The sequence below is a fragment of the Oryzias melastigma genome, linkage group LG14 (assembly GCF_002922805.2).
Source record: "Oryzias melastigma strain HK-1 linkage group LG14, ASM292280v2, whole genome shotgun sequence".
NCBI classification, from domain to species: domain Eukaryota; kingdom Metazoa; phylum Chordata; class Actinopteri; order Beloniformes; family Adrianichthyidae; genus Oryzias; species Oryzias melastigma.
Window position 1 is genome coordinate 10,041,455 of NC_050525.1, and position 22,632 is coordinate 10,064,086.

Consider the following 22,632-nt stretch of genomic DNA (forward strand, 5'->3'; position numbering starts at 1 on the left):
GTACTTTTTTTTCAAATATTTTTTTTTTAAAAAAAGCAGATATCTTTAGTTTTTTTATTTATTAAACTATTTTAACATAATAATAGTAAATGTTAAGCTTCAAATTTTGTTTTTTATTGGATTATATATTAATGTGATTTTTTTTTTCTGAGAAAATTTTAGGATGCAATAAGATTGTACTTATTTATTGTTTTGTAGACTATTATTACAATAGTTTTTCAGCTTGCAGCTGTTTTTCACTGATGTTCCAGTGTAAACAAAGGTACAACTTCTATAGTTATTGTGTTTGAAAAAAATAGAAGCCCATTTTCCGTAATGAATAAATTCTTAATCCCAATCTGAAAATCGATGCAACGGATTAATCATTCAGTCATAAATAGGCTAATGACAAGAATTTGGTACCTAAGAAAATGTGATCAGTTCGAAATTAAAAGGAGTAAAAATTATAACTTGAAATATGTTTAACCTGGTCCTTTAATATAATTTATTTGATTGCAAATGCAGCATGTATGTATTATTTTGTATAGTTACGGATTACATCAAAACATGATATACATATATATATATACAGTATAAGTCTCCATGCATAGGAAAAATAAACATTTCTTGACATAAACCATTTTTATTTAGATATTATGCTCTTCATGAATGCCATTTTGCTCTTTGTTTAAATTCATTTTTTGGATTATCTGAAATATAAACATTTACATGTTAAAACCATCTGTGTATGAAATGTATTTTGACTCTCATGTATGGAGACTTGTGGGAACACCGGAATCATGACTGCTTTATTAAAAAATACTTTTCCATCTCTAAAATATTTTGCTTCAAAATGCTTATAATATTGAGTGGTTGAAAAAAGTTATTTTAATATAAGTGTTTTAAACCCAGGGGGATGACCAAGGAGAGCACAGAAAAACTGTAACATCAGAAAACTGATTGTGTTCTGGTCAAAAATGACCAATTTTTACACTCAATTCACACCCGAACACAAAATGAGGGTTAAAAAAAAAAAAGAATTTAGATGATTTCTCTTTTTATTTGTGAATGTCTGATAACAAAGAACAGGAGAAAAAATGGGGGTTTGAAAACCTGCAGAAATCCACCAGACCTTATCATGGCTGCCACTTCCTTCCAGGTCATTTCACCCTGTTAAGAAGCTTCCTAGGCAAAACAAAGAGCACTCAAGCGCACGCTGAACCCCCCAGCCTCTCTGCTCACCTCCGTCCACCTCTCTCATTAGTCCTTTAATATACCTCTGCTTTACTCATCATGCTTCCAAACATTGCTTGGGTTTTTTTTAGACCCGTTTATCTGTCGAGATTCTATTTTTTCTACTAAATTATTATTGTTAGTTTTCCTTTAAGGGGCAAAAAAATAAAAAAGAAGCCAACAGCATAGGTTTTAATTGCCTGTCATTGCCTGTGACAATGACGTTCGGATAAATGGCAACATTTTCATATATTGTCAATAAATGATGACTTTTTCAGGAAATCTATGCAAGTGTTCACTGAAAGCCAGCGCAGAGGCATTGTGGTTTACTGAAGGCTGTATTTGCATTCGCTGCTTTTGATGTCTACCATCTGATCAGAGAAGTTCATGTCACGAAACAGCATTCGGGGATGTTTTCAAAACAGGAATCTCTCGGCTGCACGCCTCTGGCTGTGTCGGCTTTATCATTCGTCCCTCAGCAGTTTATGAATACCACTGAAAGGAAATGTCACATTTACAAGACTGGGAGGAACAGATAGTAAAGTTTATGGACTAAGTTTCATACGCAGATGGGTGAAACGCTAATAACTTAAAGGGAAGAGGGAAAAAAATAAATATATCAGCAAATGTGATTGCTTCATCTCAGGTGCACGCCATCCTGCAATCAAATATTTAACACCCAATCAAGCTGCACTGGCAGAGGCGGCGGGCAGGTGGGGATGACTCAGGATTTGCATTAGGATGGCAGCTTGCGACATAAATAGCTTCACATATGGTTTCAAGTTTTGAGGTAATCATCATTGGCTTTATATGAGAACTGAGCCCCTCCCCCCATCACGTTCAAATCAAGAAGGACCCACTTCTGACTTCTACTGAGAAATAAACAGCTATTACTCAGTCATTTTATTTGTCAGAACAACTACTTTTTGTTAACTCATTCGTGCTAATTCTATTCCGTTGTTCTATTTTTGCCTTAACGAATTCAAATCATGAACGGACCAATCGGATGCCTCAATTAAACTATGTGGTGAATGTTCAAACCTTTTGATTGACCGAAAGGGGCGTGGTCTTCTAACAAGCTTGCCTCTGATTGGAGAGAGTGGTTGCCATGGAAATACAGACCAATCACTGCTTAATGATGACAACTGGTTCCAACATAGTGTATCGTGATAAAATGGCGACCGAGTTGACTCAATTTGGTTGGAGCTAGAAGTAAGTATTTTCTATGGGTGACATCACACTCACTCGGTCCAGTTCTCGTATACAGTCGATAAAAATGATGGAGGACTAAGTTCAAAGACTACAGATACGTTTTAATCTGTTTTTATTTTGTTGGGACTTATTTGATTTATTTAGAGTTTAAATTTTAGAAATAACTTTACTTTGAAAAACTGGAATTGTTTTATTCTGAAGGTTCTGGTAGAGTTTGTAGCTTGATGTTGGTAGAGTGAATGGATTTTGAAGTGATGTGTTCATGTCGTGACATAAAGGATATAAAGTGATATTTATTTAATAATTCAAAAGCAAACATGTAATTTTGTGTCTTAGTTTTGTTTTCCACTTGAATATTTCCTCAATTATCAAACTAATTTTTTTTTGGGTAAAAGCAACTTGTTTGAGACTCAATTGTAGTGTCTAATGTTCTGATCCTTAAATATCTTGTATTTTACCGTTTTACTTTTGTGAAAAAATATATTGAGATTATTTTTAAAACCTTATTTTTTTCTTAAATAGTGAAATATTATCTGGTATTGTCCTGAGATATATCAGATACATATCGTATCATGTCGTGTATTACGATACGTATCGTATCACCAGACACACCTCCATTTAGAATACAGTGGATTCATACGTTTTCTATGTAAAATGTTTATATTTATTAGGTTATTGCTTCAAGTAATCGGTGATGTCATATTTGATATTAAAGAAAAACATGAATGAGAATGGTGTCAGAATTACTTTTAAGACCCAAAGACATTAAATAGTCCCGCACTATTTAGTGGTTAAAGAGGGAATTTGGACATAGCATCGGATTTAAATGTTGAGCCTTCCTTTAAAGCAATGCTAAAGCTTATGTCGGACTATTTCCTAAATGAACGATGTTTCGGATTTCTTCCAACTTAAATCCTTCAAACCAGAAAAATGTGTTTGGTGTCGGTTGAGAGGAATTTGGCATTTTTTTGGAACAACCCACGCTCTCGGCTCTGCTGCTCATCCTCCAAAGCATCTTCCTTTCAAATGTGGAATCACTGAAAAAAAAGGAAATAAACAGGCTTTAAAAAATAAGATTAATTACCTCGAAGCACACCAGACACAAAATCCCTTACCTTTTCTGTGCCTTTATATGTAACATTGTGTGTAGAGGTAGGATAAAATATTCATAATGTACTGTATCTTTCTATGTGCAACACAATGCTTTTCACCTGTCTAGAAACTTCATGGTTCAGTGTGGAGCAGAAAAAACATGAAAATCCTTGGTTTTAGGTTTTTGAGCATAGCATAAACAAAAAAAAGATGAGAATGAAATACATTTTTGGGTAATGTCAGTCAAAAAGATGCCTCAGCCATATTTAAGTACAAATTCTGAACCCATTTTAGGTTTTGTACATCAAAAATGTATACATTTTAAATGAATTGATGCATTGTGGTAATACTGGTGTTGTGGGCCGTGATGGCACATATTGTGCCTAACTGTGCGATTCTTATTCAGGTAGCATCGGCTTACCGGACCCAACAAAAGCAGTTGAGCGGCAATCGAGCATTGTACGGCTGCAAGGCACAAACTCCTAATTAGGAAGACGAATGCACATGAGAGTAATGATGCAAAAGCATAAACACCAGATGGAAGTCGGTAAGTCAGAACAGTACAAACCAAACCGATTCTGCATGATTACCTTTTGTCCAACAGTGAACCGTCTCTAAAGTGAAGCAATTTGAACAAAACTACAGGTCAGTTCTAAGGTTGGTTTTAATGAAATTCATGAAAGTCACAAAATTTGGTCTTAAAGTCATTTGAAGACTCACTCTGAGCACCTTTTGACTTATTTTGACCTTGCAGAACCCAAGAAACAATTCATTTAACAATGTTTTAGCTTGTTCATAAACCAAAAAACCTAAAATAATACTTAAAAATAAGGAAAAACTAATAAAACTAACAAAAAAACAGTGAGTTCTCTGGAGTTAAAAACCTTTCACGATTATGCCATTTTGAAAAACTACATAAACTGTCTAGTTTTCTATGATATAATTTCTGTAGAGCGACATTAGTTCATTAGAAATTTGCCTCTGAGGTGTGGGCGGGACCAGAGTAAGTCCACCCCCACTTCCCATCATCCATCTTTTTACAGTTTCTCCTGCTAGCTTACAACCCCTCACCCCCCCCAACCTAACATTAACGGTGCAGGTAGCGTATGTGTTCGGTCTGCCAGATCCGTACAGGGACGTGCAGCTTGATGACATGTAAGACTGCGATTGGTCCGACTGGCCGTCACGTGACACGAGGTCTGAGAAAGTAGGTAAATTATCTCAAAAGGGGACGCAATGTTTTGCAATCAAACACAAAAACCTTGACGATAAAATAATCAGAGTGAGAGGAATCATCATAGGATGGTAAAGTGGGTGCTAGCTAGTAGCATGCTATTTTGGTTAATCATCGTTGTGTATATGTATTTTTTGTTTGATGTTTTAAAAGAAGGTTAATGTTATTTGCACGTTGGGCTGTAACGAGTATCCGGGTGCTTGGATACTCGGGATCTGCTCCCGAAGATTCGAGTACGAATTTCGCGATGTCCAAGATCGCTGATTCATGATCTTTATAAATATAGTAGACTGTAGTAAAATATTAGGGAGAATGTATTTATTGCTCAGAAATGCCGCATAATGTTGGATTTTAACGTTATAAACTAAAACAAAGACGACTGTGCAGCGCTACCATCACCAGAAGTAAACAAATCTTTGTGACGGTGATACTTCCTGTTTTCAAAGTACAACTAGCAAAAGCTTTTTTTCCGTTTAAATAGCGAGAATGAAGTTCCGCTCACTGACTTAAGTTCTGAAAAAAACGAATTAGCCTTAACATCGGAGCTTTAGCTCCAGTGTTAACATCCTTTTGGTTATGGTAACTCTTCAACAGGTAAAGCAATTAACGAAACTCCAGTGGATTCTTCTGAAGCGGAGAATCGCAGCCTTGCGCTGATATGATGCTTTGCTCAGATACAAAACAGCAATTATTTCTATGTTGTTTATATTACTGCTGAAAAAAGTATAAAATGATAAACACCATTTCTTCTATCTAAATCTCTCTACTTTTATTAGTTTTGTTCATTTTGATCTGTCCAAAATAAAGGTATGAATTATAATGATTTAATCCAAATAATTTCAATTTTCATGCAAATACACATAGCAACAAACATTATTTTAAAAAGTAAGAATTGTGATTCAATTGGTCACCTTAGCAACGATCTACAGCCCTGGTATTTATGTGCGACCTGCACAAAAACTGCTAAAACGTCACGTTAATCTCACTTAATATGTGTGGCCAAGATTCACATTGCTGCATTGCTGTATTTTAAGTGCGTTCAAGGCTAAATATTGTGGGACACGCATATTTTTTGAAGTGATTATTCGCACATGATTTTCAAAATAAGTGCAGCCAGTGTTGAGTTTCTATCTTGGCCGCACAGACTGGAGGACGCCCAGCTAGAATATGCAGCTCTCACTTTCTGCCCAGTGACATAAACACTGAAAAGAACAGCTATGAGGAAAGGAGCTTACAAATGCAATTTTAAGCTGAATTTTCTTTATTTTTGTCCTCCATCTTGACAAAAAAAAATGCCAGAAAAACATGTTAAAAACACCAAAAACACCATTTCCATCCGTCTTGAACCTAAAGATGCTGGATCACCTGTGGGGCTTTCTGGACAGAGAGAGATCAACACAGCTCAGAGGATCATAGCTGACCAAACCTGGAGGACATCGGCAGCTGTCTCTACCTCAGCAGAGTTAAACACATAATTAAGGACTGCTCTCATCCCCTGTTTAAGCTGATGCCCTCCAGCCAACGTTCCAGGTCCGACAGAAGAGACATTTCCTTTCCCAGAGTGACCATCTAATCCATATGAGAAACTGTCATCAAAACAAACACCAATGTTTGCTCATTCTGCACATTTCATTGTTTCTTTTAGACATCCACAGGATATAGTGTAGGTTTGTGTAAGATTGTATACTTTTTTTTAACTCAACCTTAAGAATCATGTATTCAAAGTTTGCTATAATGGAAATAAAGGCCACTCCATTCTGATATTGACCAACATTCTGCAACACCACAAACTAAAATAGGGCATATCTCTTAAAAAAAAGATGTTTCAGCCCTTCAGCAGAATCAATGATTTGCAGAATCGATGCCAAACTGCATTAAAGCTCCTGTGGAAGCGGACTAACACCCCACCCCAACAATTTATGGTAGTTTGTCTTGTAATTTCTAACCCATGTCTGCGTTTGTGGTCGCAATTGAAAAAAAAAAAAAAAATAGCAAGACACCTTTAACGGTTCGCTGTTCGTCAAGTGAACGGCATACCTCTGCACCACGGCTATAGAAAGAGGCGGTTTAGTCTTTGTTGTCATGGCGAAGGCCTTCAGCAGCATTTAATAGGCATTATTCATGCACAGTTTCAATGCTTGAATCCATCACAAAAGCAGATGCATATTTTGCTTCTGGCTGTTGTTAAAGTGTGATCAGGTAGAGTTTGGGAGACTTACAGAGCCCGGAGCGAAAGAAAGAAGGAAGAGAGGAACATTTTGTGAGAAATGAGTTTGTGTAATAATAAAGTATAATCACATACAGCGTGCAATCAGCATTTTCGGCTTGTTTTACACAAATTTGCCTCCCAGCTATTAGGGCTAAATGGGTCTGTAAAAGACAAGTGTGCAGCCTCGCACCAATATTTTCAATTTGTGGTAATTTTGCAAAAAAAAATAACTAAAAATACCCACAAGTCTCCACATTTGTGTTGTAGATTGACTGTTTACAGCATTCTGTTGAAGGACGAAAATTACCATTTTGTTTGACACAAAGTTTCTGTTGTTCCTTGAGCAAAAAGAGGAAAAATAAGCATTTTGGAGCATACCGAGGAAGAGTAAAAATCGTTTCCAAGGCACAACAACAGAACAAAAAATTAAGTCTCCGTTTTTATGCAGGCATCAAAGAGAGCAGCAGACATGCGAGCCAGGCAACAAGAAAGAGAGAAAAGCTTTGGATGCACACAGCCGGCTGTTGTGTTGTTTAGCGCACCGCGCGCCTTTGACGTTTCCTCCAACATGCATGGGTAATTCTGCACGCAGAGGATCAGAACACTAAAATAAACGGTCAGAGAGTCATTGTGCAGTTGTCAGGGATGTCATGTAAATCAGGGGTAGATCTCAAGAGTAAAATTTGGCTTTAAAGGGACCAGGAAGAAGGCTATTATCGTCAGAAAAAGAGGTTCCTTCTCAATTTACAATGGTAAAGACCTAAAAAAAGAAAAAAAAAACTTAAATTATATCTAAAAACATAAAAAAATAAAGAAAAAAAATATATAATCTAATACAGGGGTCCCCACAGTTTTTCTTGTGAGGGCCTCATAACTGTTTTCATCTTTGAATTTGGGGCTGTATGGAAGCGTTTGTAACTCAAAATTAAAAATAAGAGTTAATACTGGAAATGCTATTTAATTTACAAAATGTTCCTGCATTACTTGTCTCTTAACTTAAATTAAAAAAGCAAATATCAGAACAGCTTTTTCTTTTTCTTCTTCAACTCAGCCCATTCTGTAACTTCATTAAAATAATAAAGAAAACGGCATTTGATATGTAATTTTCAAAAAAGTTCTTTGGTAAATTTTTACAAAAAAACCAATCAGAAATATCAATTTTGAAAATCAAAATGGATCACCAGAAATGCTTTTTCCATTTTAAAATGTACCTACAATATTTGTCTCTTAAATAAAATGAAAAAGAAATCCTCAGAACAGCTTTTTCATTTTTATCTTCATCACCGCTCATTCTGTGACAGAATTAAAGTGACAAAGCCAATGAACATTGCTTTTTCGTTGTCACATTCTGCTGCGCAATAAGTGTCTCAAAAATCTATAGGAAGTCTGGATTGAGAAGTTCCAAGGGCGCACGACGATGACGTCAGAGCTCCTCTTCCTCCTCCTCCTCTGGCTTGGTTTGTGCTGTTGGGAAAGTACATGCCGTTCTCATTGATTTATATAGAGAAAAGGGGGAAAAGGGAAGGAAGAGGAGGAAAAACGAGCTCAAAGCTTAGATTTATCATTTCTAATTAACTTGCGTTTTTTTAAAACCTTTTTAATTTACTAATTTATTTATTTATTTTACTTTTTCATTTTTGAGAGACAAACGCTTCCATAGGGCCGGGGTTGGTTTTTAGACCAACAGAAAAAGGGCAACAATCACAGCCTTAACTTAAACATTTATAGTTTTCCAGAAAATCACACATAGACAAATTTGAAATATTTCATTTCTGTAATCGTCACAGAAAAAAATAACACTATAACATTTTAAAAATTAGGCCCATAAATTGTCTATCCTCTCCTGACAAAGTTCAGACTGCAAAAAGAGATTTGGATAAAAAGTCATGTTTTACTTGGGTCTCCATCTGTCATATTAAAATAAAATAAAAAATCATGCATCTCTGATGGTGTTTGGGGGCCGGGTCAAATGTGGATGTGGGCCGGCCCGCGGGCCATAGTTTAGAGACTCTTGATCCTGGAGAATGTGATATTTTTTGGATGTACATTTTCTGCCTATCTGTTGGATTCAGAAGCATTTGTAACACTACAGTCACATATCCCTAAATATTCCCACGCTGCGATCTAAATACAAGTTTCTCAGCACATTCTGTGTGGCGGCATTTGTAATCAGGCGGTGGCAGTCGCATGGAAGATTTCTTAATATTGTCATCCCTGACACCAGACTGCCATCCGTACAATCATGGTCACAACAGCAGTTTTCAAAAACCAGTTGGCGGCCTGGAATCTGAAAGATTCTGCCGATGCCTCCCCGTCGCGCGGCGGCAGGTGTATCTGTAACCGCAGCATGAGCTGATCTGTGATTAAAATGTTGTACAGTGGCAGCAAAAAAGAGTAAATTCTAATGAGGCAGTAATATAAGTCACCACTTTGCAATTTTCTTTCTGAATGTTTTCAGCTGAACAGAATTAGAAGGTGGCTGTTCCTGTTAATTGCATAAAAACCTGATTTCCCTTGGGTTGAATTCAAAGAAAAATAAAGAGTATCTTTAAAAACCTTTCCGGTCTGCAACGACAAGTGTTCCATTTCAATTCCACAAAATCAAATAAATACATGTGTGCGTTTTTCTGATGTTTCCTTGTCCTCCTAATGATTCCTCTTTTGCCTATGCACAGCACAAAAGGATGGAAGTTTCCTTTTGTACCTTTTTGTTCTTTTCTTTTTTTTTCTGGGGGAGTAGAATTAAAGTGCAAAGAATGTTCCTTTAATTCTTGCAAGCTGTCAGACTGCAGCAAGTGCGGTTTCAGCTTGTTTGGCTTGATTCATGATTTATTCTTGCAAATGTGATTGCTCCTCCACCTGTGTTGGAGAGCAGGAAGTGAAGGATGTTCTTAACCCTTGTGCTAACCAAGGCATCTTTACATTAAAAGTGGGGTCATCTGGACCCCATGAGACAGCACGCTGAACTTTATTATTCCAATAGTTTTTTATCTTCACTAAGTCCATGGCAGAAATGAAATCCTGTCCACATTTGTCCAACTTTGTCATGGGATTTTTTTTTTCCTGTGTAGTCGGTTTAATCATCATGCTTTAGCTTTAGCTTTAGCCTGGTTGTCTTGGTTATTTGTATCATATTAGACTCGTATTTTTGAGATCCCTATCTCATTAATTAGCATGATCCAAACTTTCCTTGAATTTTTTTTCATTGAACTTGGTCCACGTTTTCTGTCCTGTAATTCATTATCATTCCACTAGGGGTGTCATCTTGACCTCATAAGAGAGCACAAGGGTTAAAGGGTGGTTAAAAAAAAGAAAGGTCTCATCCCTGAAAGCAAATTTTAAGTTTTTATTTTTTTTTCCAGTATCTTATTTTTTTTCCTGTATAGTCATTTTATTCATTAGGCTTTAGCTTGATTATTCAGTCTTCTTAACCCTATAACCAATTGTATCATATTTGAGTGGTATTTCTGAGATCCCTATCTCATTAGCATGATCAAAACATTCCTTAAAAATGTTTTATTTAACTTGGTACGTATTTTATGTCCTGTAGTTCATCATCATTCCACTAGGGGCAGTAGAAGGGCTTTTCCTGCTCATTTCAAAATGGCTGCTTCCATAAAATCTCAAAAACGCTTTTGGCGGGAAAAAGTTTAGCTAAATTTCTAGACTTTAAGGTACAAGTAACTCATCTTTTGCAAATCTATTTTTAATCAACAACTTATTGTTTTGAAATAATGCAAAATATATTGATACTAAACTCTTTTTAATACAGTTACATCTTGTTAAAAAATGTGTAGATCAAATATGAGACAGTGGGTGAAAAAAGCATTTTTTTATCACTCATGTCAATATTTTTGCATCTTAAACTGCTAACATTGATGTCAGCAAAGACAAATTACCCTCATAAGTGCTATTAACGACAATTCTTAAAAATAATTACATTGCAATTTTTTGTGGACTTTGTCAAAGGGTTTTAAAAACAACCCGATTTATAAAATAAATATTTTTTGGTCAGTTTTTTTATGTAGTGGGCTTCACAAGAATCAAACCTTAAATTGAGATAAAAAAAATACATTTCGAATTGCAGATTCTTGTAGTGTGATTATTTTAAAAATTGTAGATACTACATTAATAAACTGTCAACTGTAACTTTTACATTCTGCTCAAGCCTATTGCTGTAAAATGCTCACCAATTTGTACATTTTCCGAAGAAAAAAGACGTTCGACAGGTTGTTAACTTCAATAACAAGCCTGCCTTTTAATGGACAACTCAGGGCTTTCAGACATGAGCTGTAAAGTACCACTCTGCAGGCAATTTAAGTTTAATCAGACTTTGTTTGTCTGTAATTGCAGTTTAGATTAGCAAAACAAGCAAAAATCAACCAAATGTTTTGACTAATTAATGTAGAGATCCTATCCTTGAGAGGCGCATGCTCCTGGAACAGCACAGAAATGGAACTGAAATGTATGGGCTAACTTGAAAACAGAAAAACACTCGACTTCATCGCTCTGACGCTTCTGGCTTTGACTTGAGCTTTAAGGATTAGCGTTTCTTTTACTGGGTTCTGAGAAGAAAAAAAAATGAAGGAAACCTTGTAATCAAGTAAACATCAAATTCAGTGTTGTGACTCTTTTCTGCTGGTTTTCTCAAACATCTGTCAAATTTTCTGTCAAAGAATTGACCTATTTTTTTTTATTACAGTGTTTTGAAAAACCTTTGATGAAACCCACCAAAAATATATATTTTTTGAGAGATAGACACTCACTGGCCATTTTATTAGACACATTTGTTCAACTGTTCGTTTCTAGTCAGCCAATCACGTCAGTAACTGAATGTATTTATGCATGTAGACATGGTCAAGATGCATGCATCAGAAAGGTGACATGAAAATGGTTGTGACCACTTATTACAACCATGTCACAACCAAGATATGCAGAAGAATATCTCTGAATGCACAACATGTCCAACCATGAGGCAGATGGACTACAGAAGGCTACTATTCACACAGACTCGCCAAAATTGGAAAATAGAAAGTTGGAAAAATGTTGATTCTCAATTTCTGCTGCCACATTCGGATGGTAGGGTCAGAATTTTGGCATCAGCAACATGAAAACATGGACCTATCCTGCCTTGTATCAACGGTTCATGCGGGTGGTGGTAGTGTATTGGTTTGGGGCAGGGGTCAGCAACCTTTACCTTTGCCATTTAGGCTTGATTTCTACTGATCAGAACCAATTTATACTTCAGCCTTTAAGCAATTTGGATTTGTTTTCATGACCTTCTGTTTTTTAATAATAAATATGAATTATGTCTATTTTTTGGCCTGAACAAAAGCTAAAATACAAAAAAGAACCTAGGTTCTCTCAAAATGTGATTTTTATTTATTTATTTATATAACCAATTTTGTGAAGCACATGATAATATGTGCTTTTAATTCATGAAAGATACAACTTTTTACCAAAGTCTTCGGGTCTACAGGGATGTAGAAATCTATATAGTTTAACATCTCTGTGCACCTCAGCCATCAGTTTATAAATTAAACTAATGTAAATTTAATAAATGCTTACTTTAAAAAAACTGCCGATTTATTTTTCATCTATTTTTTAAATCTTTTTCCCCCCTTGTCCTCGGCAGTCTTGAACTGCTGGGTTTTGTTATTTTAGTTGACTATCAATAGATGAGCTACTCTCACCGCAAAGTTTTGAAAATTAGCTAAACTTTTTTCCCGCCAAAAGTGTATTTGAGATTTCTTGAAAGTAGCCATTTTGTAATGAGAATGAAAATCCCCTCTACTGCCCCTAGTGGAATGCTGATGAACTACAGGACGTAAAACACGAAGTTAAATATGTACAGTTCAGGAAAGTTTTGATCATGATAATAATAAAGGTGTTTCAGAAATACATGTATCAAATAATAGAAATAATTATACAGGGTTAAAATGAAGTTCCTTTCTGCTGTTTGCAGAACAGAAAATAAATGAATAGATCAAACAGACCAGTGAATAATTTTATTGTTCTTATCTCACCTTCAGTCTAATGTATTACCATTGGCTCTAATTTCTTCCTGGCGGTCATTTCTGTTCTCCCCCTTACACTGCGTCCTTACCAGAGCCCTCCTCACTCCTGCACCGTTGCCTCTGTTCTAATTTTACTGCCGGCTCTATGAAGCGCCATAATCCTGAACACTGAAACCACAAAACCATGATTCACTGTCAGCGTTGTTTTCGCTCAAGATCTTTATATTATATTATCCCAGATTAAACCCCTGTCCATCATGGGCTGTGTGAAACACTGCTCCGGTCAGATATTAATGACTTCCCGCTTACCCGGCATTTGCTGGCCCATGGGTTTCCACAAGCGCGGCTCAATTTCAGCATTTATCTTCTCTGTCACTGTAATCTCTTGGAACTGCTCATTGAGAATGACTATTATCTATTATAGAAAGAAGGCAATAAAAATTTAAATGCCTAAAACAAGCACGGACAAGACAGGAATATTAACGCTTTTAATGCCATGCAGACTGAAGCAATAGTAATAAAGCTAACTAACTATCAAAAAAGATTAGCTACAAAAGACGATCATGACACATCGTCACATGACAAAGCACTTCCTTCCAGACCACACACTTTTGCTGCTTTAGCAGATACCCATCCATACAAATAGTTCGCATTACATGTGTGGCCAGGAAGCACAAGAAATAGAAAATGTCAACCCAGTTGGTTCATTAAAGCAATACCACTAAAACCATATCAGTGTGCAGCTTTAATTGTATAAATGCTTTAACTTATTCACTCTATAGAGATTCTCCTGCTCTTTTACACGTGTTTTTGGTACATAAAACTCAATCACACTTCAGCGAGTTCAGCTATTTTGGTCTCAAAACATTCAGCTTGCTCAGGGTAATACTGCTTGTACTTTTGGTATTCATAAACTTTATAGTTTTTTAATATATTGAGCAAAATATACCTCATAGGAAATCAATGAGAAGTTGCTCAAATCCCCAAAAAACTGTGTAATTTGAAACTTGTGAACTTCTAAATATCCTTTCAGCTAGAGAAAAACTTTAAAATGTTAAGCAGATACATTTTTTAGGGTTTTGGGGAAATTTAGCTTTTAATTTAGCAACATGCTAGCTGTTTTGGCTAATTTAGACATTTTTTCCAGTTATTTAGACTAATTTGGAGTTTAGCTAATATTTTAGCATTATGCTAGCTGTTTTGTCAAAGTTGACTTTTTAAGTTTTTTACACTAATTTGGAATTTAGCGAATATTTTAGCATTGTGCTAATTGTTTTAACAAAATTCTATTTCTTAAGTTCTTTAAGCTAATTTCGAATTTAGCTCATGTTTTAGCATTGTGCTAGCTGTTTTGTCAAAATTGCCTTTTTTACGTTTTTCACACTAGTTTGGAATTTAGCTAATATTTTAGCATTGTGCTAGCTGTTTTGACTAAATTTGATGTTTTAAGTTATTCAGGCTAATTTCAAGTTTAGCTAATATTTTGGCATTGTGCTAGCTGTTTTGTTGAAATTTGACTTTTTTAAGTTCTTTGGCACAGTCTGAGTTCAGTTAATTTTCTTAGCATTATGTTAGCTGTTTTCTGCAAAATCTGACTTTTTTCTAGTTTTTTTTTTTTTTTTTGCTAACTTTGTATTTAGCTATTATTTGGTAAGCTTTCATCTTCAGCGTTTTCAGCTATCAGCTTGAGCTTTTTTAGCTATAATTTTCTGTGTTTTTTAGCTACCAGCTCTGGCATCCTTTGCAGCCACATTCAGTTTACAGCATTCACACTGGGATTATTGCAGGTAATCCCATATATCTAGTTTAATTTTGAATTACTCTTAGTTTATGTAAATTCTCAGGCAAAAATAGTGGACCCTCACCCTCCATTTATCTCTATCCTGCAAAAACAATAAAAAAACAGAAAGCAAGAGGGAGTAGAATAAAATAGATTGTTGAAACAATACCTCAAGCCTTTTAATGTACAGATTGGTGTATCGCAAAATGAAAAATGGGTGTCCTATATTATAACATGCTGTGGTATAAAGGATTGACAATTCCAAGCATGGCATCAGGTTTTCAGTCACTAATTGTCTGCTGCACAACAAAGAGGCCATCTCATCAGGCTCATTACCAGTCTAGTAATTGAATGGGCCTCATAAGCGTTTCAAGCCAAGTCACACAGAGCAGATCAGAATACAATGCAGAAAATCCCGGTGCAAATGGTTGAAAATAAATGTTACAATCATTTCTGTCATTTAATAAAAAATCTAGTATTTTTTTTTTTTTTTTTTTACATGCAGCATTTAAGCTACCACATCCCCACGGATGCATGTGGGCACATTCCTGTTCTCTTAATCTCTGCAAAAAGATTGGAAGCTGCTGTACATAGTGTTTTAGGGTGTATCTTCAGTGTATACAAGCTTTATAAATGAGCCCTTAGAGATCCACCAGCTATGATCTGTGATGTCACATTGATGTACAGCCTGGAGCTGTTCTTCTACTTCAATGGATGTGAAACAGGCTGGGTGGATTTTTTTAACCATTATTTATCCAGTAAAACGTGAATAAGGACACTCGCTGCTTTTACTATACGATTCCCACGGCTGTCTGCTTCAAAATAAAGGCACCACTGCACCGGATTAGTCCAGTTCTGCTCTTCTTTGCTGTAATACGTCATGGGTAAGGTTACTTTAAAGCAAATACTGTCAAGGGAATCTTCAGTGATTTAAACGTTGACTAGCCAAAGAGGAAAGTCTATGACATACATTTAATATATCCTGTGGACATATCTAACCTTATTGTTGGAAGTGAAAAAGTTTGTTTTTGTTGGAAACATTTTGATTGGAGGTGATAAACTGGCTCATAAAGTGTTTTGAGAACTATCTTTAATAAAACAGCTTGAATTCCTTTTTTAATTTAACCAAATATTATTTCTCAGTTGATGTCATACATTGACCTTTATTGACCTTTTTGATGCCAAAGGTCAGGAGAGAATGGCCAAGCTGGTTTGAGATGACACAGTGACAGCAGTGGCCTAAGGTATAAAGGAAACTGATTCTGATAAGTAGGGGGTTTAATAATTAATTTACTTAAATAAGGAATTGATTTTGAATCCAACCAGATAAATCTGTCTGAGGCAAATCAAGCTGATCTGCACCATTATTGTTTTAATAAAATAATTTTACTACACCTAATATTGGAAAATAAATTTGGTTTATTTTACTATTGCGTAAAAATTATCAAGTGCCATCACAAAGTGGAAACATTTAGGATTTTGCAAAGACATGTGACCATACAGTGTGGAATGGTGTTCTAATGTAGTATTATTTTGATGAGGAAAAGCAGCAAAACTTTATGAAACCAAAATATGGATGGAATTGCCTTTTTTTAACTTGTTTGTTAGCACAAATTTTTAATTTACACTTGATTATCTTGCAAGAAATACGAGGAATCTGGAAAACTTGACCTGCACTGTTTAGTACTAGATACTGTATATATCTTTGAGTCAGACTGGTTGGATTTTTTTGGCTAAAGACGTCCTGGATCGATTTTAGTGAATCAGATCATTCAAAAATGAACCAATATATACAACTATGAATTGTATTGTCAACCACAAACTATTATATGAATTGAATCATTGTCAAAGTTCATCATTACACCCCTACTGAACATGTAACACATAAAAACGTAGGATATAAGTGCTATACAAATAAAGTCTTGTGTGCTCTGATATGTCAAATCAATTTTTTAAGAGTATAATCAGAATATAACATACACCAAAAATCATCTAGCTCAACAAAATGATTGTAAGATTAAGAATATTTATTAGTTTCACATTTAGGTTAAACAGAGAATTAATATCTTCAGGGCATTGGACCAGACCAATGTCTCTTAAGAAACAGACATGGAATGGCCCCGAGTGATACAAATTTCTTCTTTTTGTTCTCTCAAGTGTCTAACTATGCCCCTTAGGATGTCCCCATGTGTGGATCAGTTGTCAATGTGTTCAAACCCTGCTGCAAATGCCGGATCTGATTCTAATTGGTTTATCTCAAGTGTAATGTGAGCTGCAGTGGTGTGTCTGCAGCTGGATGCAGAAAAGCCTTAGGGAGGGATCAGAATGTCAATATTTGTTCAGTTTAAAAAATTATACAAAAAATGTATTATTTTGGTCTATTTTGCAACATTCTGATGGCTATTCTCTCTGGGAAAAAGGATAAATTAAAAATATCTGAAACTGGGTATTGAAGATAAGAAAAAAAAAGTTTGTCATTGGGATCCATGTTAATCTAAATTTTGTCCAATAGAGCACCTCCTACATGTAAATTATGACATTTTTCCCATGGTAAGACAGTTTGTTGAAGTTGTTTGTTTAAAATTTAAGGATGTTTTGAGAACAAAGGGATCCAACTTGAAAGCTGCTTTCTGATCCATAACCACGGTAAACTGGTTATTCCTTTTTTATTTTATGAGTCCCTATGAATCCTAGAGATAGTTTTGTGTGGTTAAACCTGGTGGCAATCTGTAAAAACTCCAAACAGCCAGTCTGGTACCAACCAGACAATGTAGCAATCTTCCCCTTCTTACCTATGCTGATAATCAGAATGTCAGCGAGGATTGTTGACCGTGTTTATGCTTGGATGCAAATGACTGATGCTTTGAGTATTTGTGTCATCGAAGACTTGAGGCAGTACCAACAGGACTTAAACTAATTCCTGAAATCCTCTGACATGGAGCTGGATTCAAGAAATTCAGTAAATACTAGATAAATGGCATCACCAGCAATAATGCTACTGTGAGCTAAGCTGAATGTGGCTGCTGAAGATGCTGAAACTGATAGCTAGCTAAGAATACTGAAACTTATAGCTTGCTAAAATATTAACTAAATGCCAAATTACCCCCCTCCCCAACCAAAAAAGAGAAAAAAAATGTTCCCAAAACAGCTAGCATAATGCTAAAAATCCAAATTACCCTAAAAACTAGAAAAAATGTCTAAATTAGCCAAAACAGCTAGCATAATGCTAAAATATTAGCTTAAATCCAAATTGTTCGAAAAAACTGGGCAAAAAAAGCTAATTTTGCCAAAACTTTGAGCATAATGCTGAGATATTGGCTAAACTTCAAATTAGCCATGAAACTGGGGGGAAAAAAATACTAATTTTGCCAAAGCAACTAGCATAATGCTAAAATACTAGCTAAACTCCAAATTAGCCTAAAAAAACGTAAAAACGCCTAATTTTGCAAATATTTTAGAATTTGTCTAAATTAGCCAAAAACAACTAGCATGTTGCTAAATTAAAAGCTAAATAAAACCCAGTAGTTGCTGAACATTTTAACATTTGAATGGTATTTCTAGCTGAAAGTATGCAGAGGTTCACAAGTTTCAAAGAACACAAAGTTTTTAAAGGATTTGAGCAATTTCTCATTCATTTGTTTTTGGGTATATTTTGCTCAATATTCAAAACGCTACAAAGTTTATGAATACCAAACGTCCAAGCATTCATTTCCTTAACGAGCTGAATATTTTGATACCACGATTACTGATATCGTTGAACGTGTAATTGAGTTTCTGCATGCCAAAAAATTGGCATAAAGGAGCAGGAGAATTACAGCATTCACACAATTATGATTGATTTAATGATCTATGAATTTATAAGGTAAAATTGTTCAGGAAAAAAAAAAAGTTAAATATGGTAAATGCCACATAAAGACGCACGTTCTCTTGTAGACTGAAAGGTTAAAGGTTTTTCATCCATGAGGAAAAATGCTTTCTCCATGCATTTATTTATACTCTGCCAGTTATGGCTTTTTCAAGTGTCCCTGCAGGGCTGTCTGCACTTCCAGCACCTCTCGACTCTGATGCACTTCCCCTGGTAGGGCTTGACTGCACTGTTGAGCATGTAAGGCTTGTCTCAAAGCACTCTTCTTTCTGCCTGGGGAACGACACCCTCAGAAAACACCTACATGAAAATGCAATTAAAAGGTTCTTTCTCTGAATAGTACAGCCTGTTTTAAAGGACAGTGGCAGAAAATGCAACATGCAACACGGTCCGGGGATGGACAGAGAATGAGGGGCAGAGGCGGGTACGGGAGAGCCATCTGCATTATCCATCCAAAGCACTCATCTTACATCCATCACGTCAGCACTTAGCTCTAATTTAAATGTTTTTATGTGATGAAATACACTGGCGAGTCCACATGTCCCGTCTATTTATAACTAGACTAAAAGGCATTTCTGCAGATGTATTGAAAGGGACATTTTTTTTTTTGTCATGACCTGGTTAAACTTTTTCATTAACTTTGCCGTATTTTCCATACTATAGGGATCACTGAATTATAAGGCACACCATCAATAAATTGGTTTATTTTTTTAATTTTCTCAAAAAGAGGACCTAACCATGACTGAACCAATGGCAAATTAAGCAAGACAAACGAGTCGGAGATAAGTGTGTCAGTAAGACTTTAACTGTGTTCACAGTAACTCTAGAATTTGTTTGTAGCATGCTACATGTTAGAAGCTTTAGCCACATTAGCATATTCAAAATACCTGTAACTCCCAACATTGTTTGAAACTTGTAAAAACAAACATTGCACTGACTATACTAACTCCCAATGTTGTTAGTTTCACATAAAAAAAAAATCATAAATGAAAAAAAAAAAAAAACAGTCCAATACTGCTATGTGTTAGCCACGTTAGCATATTCACAATATCTCTAACTTAAACCTTGTTTGCAACCTGGAAAGAAAAATGTTGCACTGATTATGCTAACTCCTAACGTTGTTAGTACGAAAAAAAAAACAAAAAAAACAACACAGTCTGGCACTGCTGTATGTTAGCCACATTAGCATATCCACAATACCTGTAACTTCCAACCTTATTTGCAATTTGTAAAAACAAACTTTGCAATGACTATGCTAACTCCCAATGTTGTTAGTAACACATAAAAAATTAAATAAATAAAAACCACAGTACGATACTGCTATATGTTAGCCACGTTAGCATCACAATATCTTTAACTTAAACCTTGTTTGCAACCTGGAAAGAAAAACGCTGCACTGATTATGCTAACTCCTAACATTGTTGGTACCACATGAAAAAAAAAAAACAAAATAAAGCACAGTCTAGCACCAATATATGTTAGCCACGTTAGCATATTCAAAACACCTGCAACCTTGTTTGCAACTGACTATGCTAACTTCCAACCTTGTTGGTGCCACATAAAAAAATGTAAGAAAAAACAAACAAAAAAAAAGAGACACAGCTATATATTAGCCACATTAGCGTATTCACAATAATAACCAATCTTTTTTTCAACAAGTAAAAAAGCAGAGTCATACCACTAAAAAATGTTGCTACGCTAACTCCTAACTTTATTAGCAACACGTAAAAAAACACTCCAACACTGCTATACGCATTAGCTGCAGTAGCCTATTTACAAGAGCACACAACTTTGGAACACATGAAAAAGCAGACTCACACTGCTGAAATAAACACTACTCTGACTATGTTAACTTTTAAAACGTCCATATATATATATACGGTACACATTAGCTGCACAAGCATTTTCACAGTAACACCAAACCAAACATTCTGTCAGCATGTCATGTACCTCTCAAAAACGCTTCAACATCATCAAGCGCAACCAGAATTATTCCATATATAAAAAAGTAGACATCATGGTGCAAAAATACAGTACTTAAACCAATAGATCCATAAAGGTTTAATGAACTACTAGTTCCTCTGAAAAATATGTATTTTAATTGATACTAGTAAGTGAGAGGTTTTTTGTTTGTTTGTTTGTTTTGACCAAAGCTGAACAATGTGAGTCCAAAACTTAAGACACAACTTTTGTGGTAAGGCTTCCTTTATACAAGAACTTGTCATAGAAGGTGTTATCTCATGCTTTAAACATTCAACACTTTTCTTTATTTCCCATATGCTATGATAGCAAAAATTCAAAACATGTAGTAGATGTGTTTGTTGTCTACACTAAACAAAAGAAATGTGTTCAACTGCTGTAAGTCAAAACAATTACTGTAATGTTTATGTCAGTCTCTAATGTAATAGAGTCAAATTTGTCACAAATTGGCCCCAAGAATGTAGCAAAGAGGCAGCTCATGCATAGATTATACAAACACGGGAGCAAACACAAATTAAAAATGGGAAGAAACCTCCATGCTGTAACAGAAATGAAGAGATTTGAGCGTGCCAGAGATGTGTTGAAGCGGCACAAGAGAGAGTGCGGGTGCCAGGTTCTGTAACCTGTGAGACCGAGGTGAAGAAAACAAAACAAAACCCACCTGTGCCAGCCACTTTCCTGCACGGGTTAGCTGGGATAACATCCAAAACAGTGGCTCCAAAGGAGATTATATTGGTACAACTGTTTATTAAGATGTGTACCATGCTGGTGGGTTATGGAACACCACACCTACAAAACAGATTCTTTGTATTTTGTCACAAAAGGCTGCCTTGTATCATCTTGTCAAGTAGATATGGTGGCCCTGAAGTGCAAATTTGGGCTGGGCGATGCTGAGCATTTGGTATTGATCCGATCAATATCACTAATATCAATACCAATATTGATATTTTTCTTAAATGCGGGGGATGTGACATGAACCTCAAAATCTCAGTTGTTTTCAATCATTGAGAAATATTTTTTGTAAGTTTCCCTCTTTTAATTAAACATAACAACAGAGTTAGGACAATATTTTCAATTAAATAGAAAATAGTTTATTTAAATGAAATTGTTTAAAAAGTGAAGAAGCGAATGCAAAACACTCAACAAACTATAGAAACAAGTAACTGATACAAAAATAAAATCTAAATCTTTAACGATTTAATAAAATAGCTGGTAGAAATATAAATAATTTCTAGTTTCTTAGACTTTAAACAAAACAACAAAATAGGAAAAGTAGCTTGTAAAAAACAACTCAGCATTTAAAAAGAACAACTAAAATAGGTGAAAAAAAACGAACAAACAGATGAATAAACAGGTTTTTGCTCAAAAAACAGTATCATACTAACATGTTTCGCTGATACATAAAAGTTTCAAACAAGAGTGGAAATATCAATATCTGCGGATCTGTATTGATCCAATACCAACTTGAGATTGATACTATAAATATGTTATCAACAAATCACTCAATGCAAAACATAGTTCAAAAATCAAGAGAAATATTTAAAAAAAAACATCATATTTTAGAAATTAAAACAAAATTCCAGGAACCAAAATATAATATCAAGAAAGTTGAAACGAGAAAAAAAAGATATATAGTATAACTTCATGCCAATAACTTGAAATGATGGATAAATGTCATTATCCAATCAGTGATGTTCTGTATTATCTACTTTTTCATTTTTTAACCGAAATACATTTCGATACTTTTATAAGTATGCAGATTTTGAAGATGCAATTGAAAAAAGGTAAACATAAAAACTCAAAGATTATCATCCAATCAGCGATGTCCCACAGTAGCTACCTCTCTCTGTTTCCTATTCTGCTTCGTTTGTTAACATTTCATTTTACTTCTGGAATTTTTTTTTTGTTTTCCGAAACCTTTAAGTTTGATTTTGTTTCTTTTTTTGTAATGGTGTTTTGGATTCTAGAATTTCCTTTTGTTTTCTAAAATAATATGTTTCATTTTATTTGCTTTTTTATTTGTCCTTTTGA

General features: G+C 35.1%; 1 long non-coding RNA gene across 3 annotated transcripts in view; it reads left to right on the forward strand.

Annotated features, from left to right (window-relative positions):
* Positions 1–2,067: 2,067 nt before the first annotated feature.
* LOC112143009 overlaps positions 2,068–22,632 on the forward strand; it is a 27,245-nt gene continuing 6,680 nt past the window's right edge. For all 3 annotated transcript variants that reach the window (XR_002918670.2, XR_002918668.2, XR_004949105.1), the window contains exons 1-2: positions 2,068–2,424; positions 3,923–4,063. This is a non-coding gene — a long non-coding RNA (uncharacterized LOC112143009). The remainder of the gene's footprint in view (positions 2,425–3,922; positions 4,064–22,632) is intronic.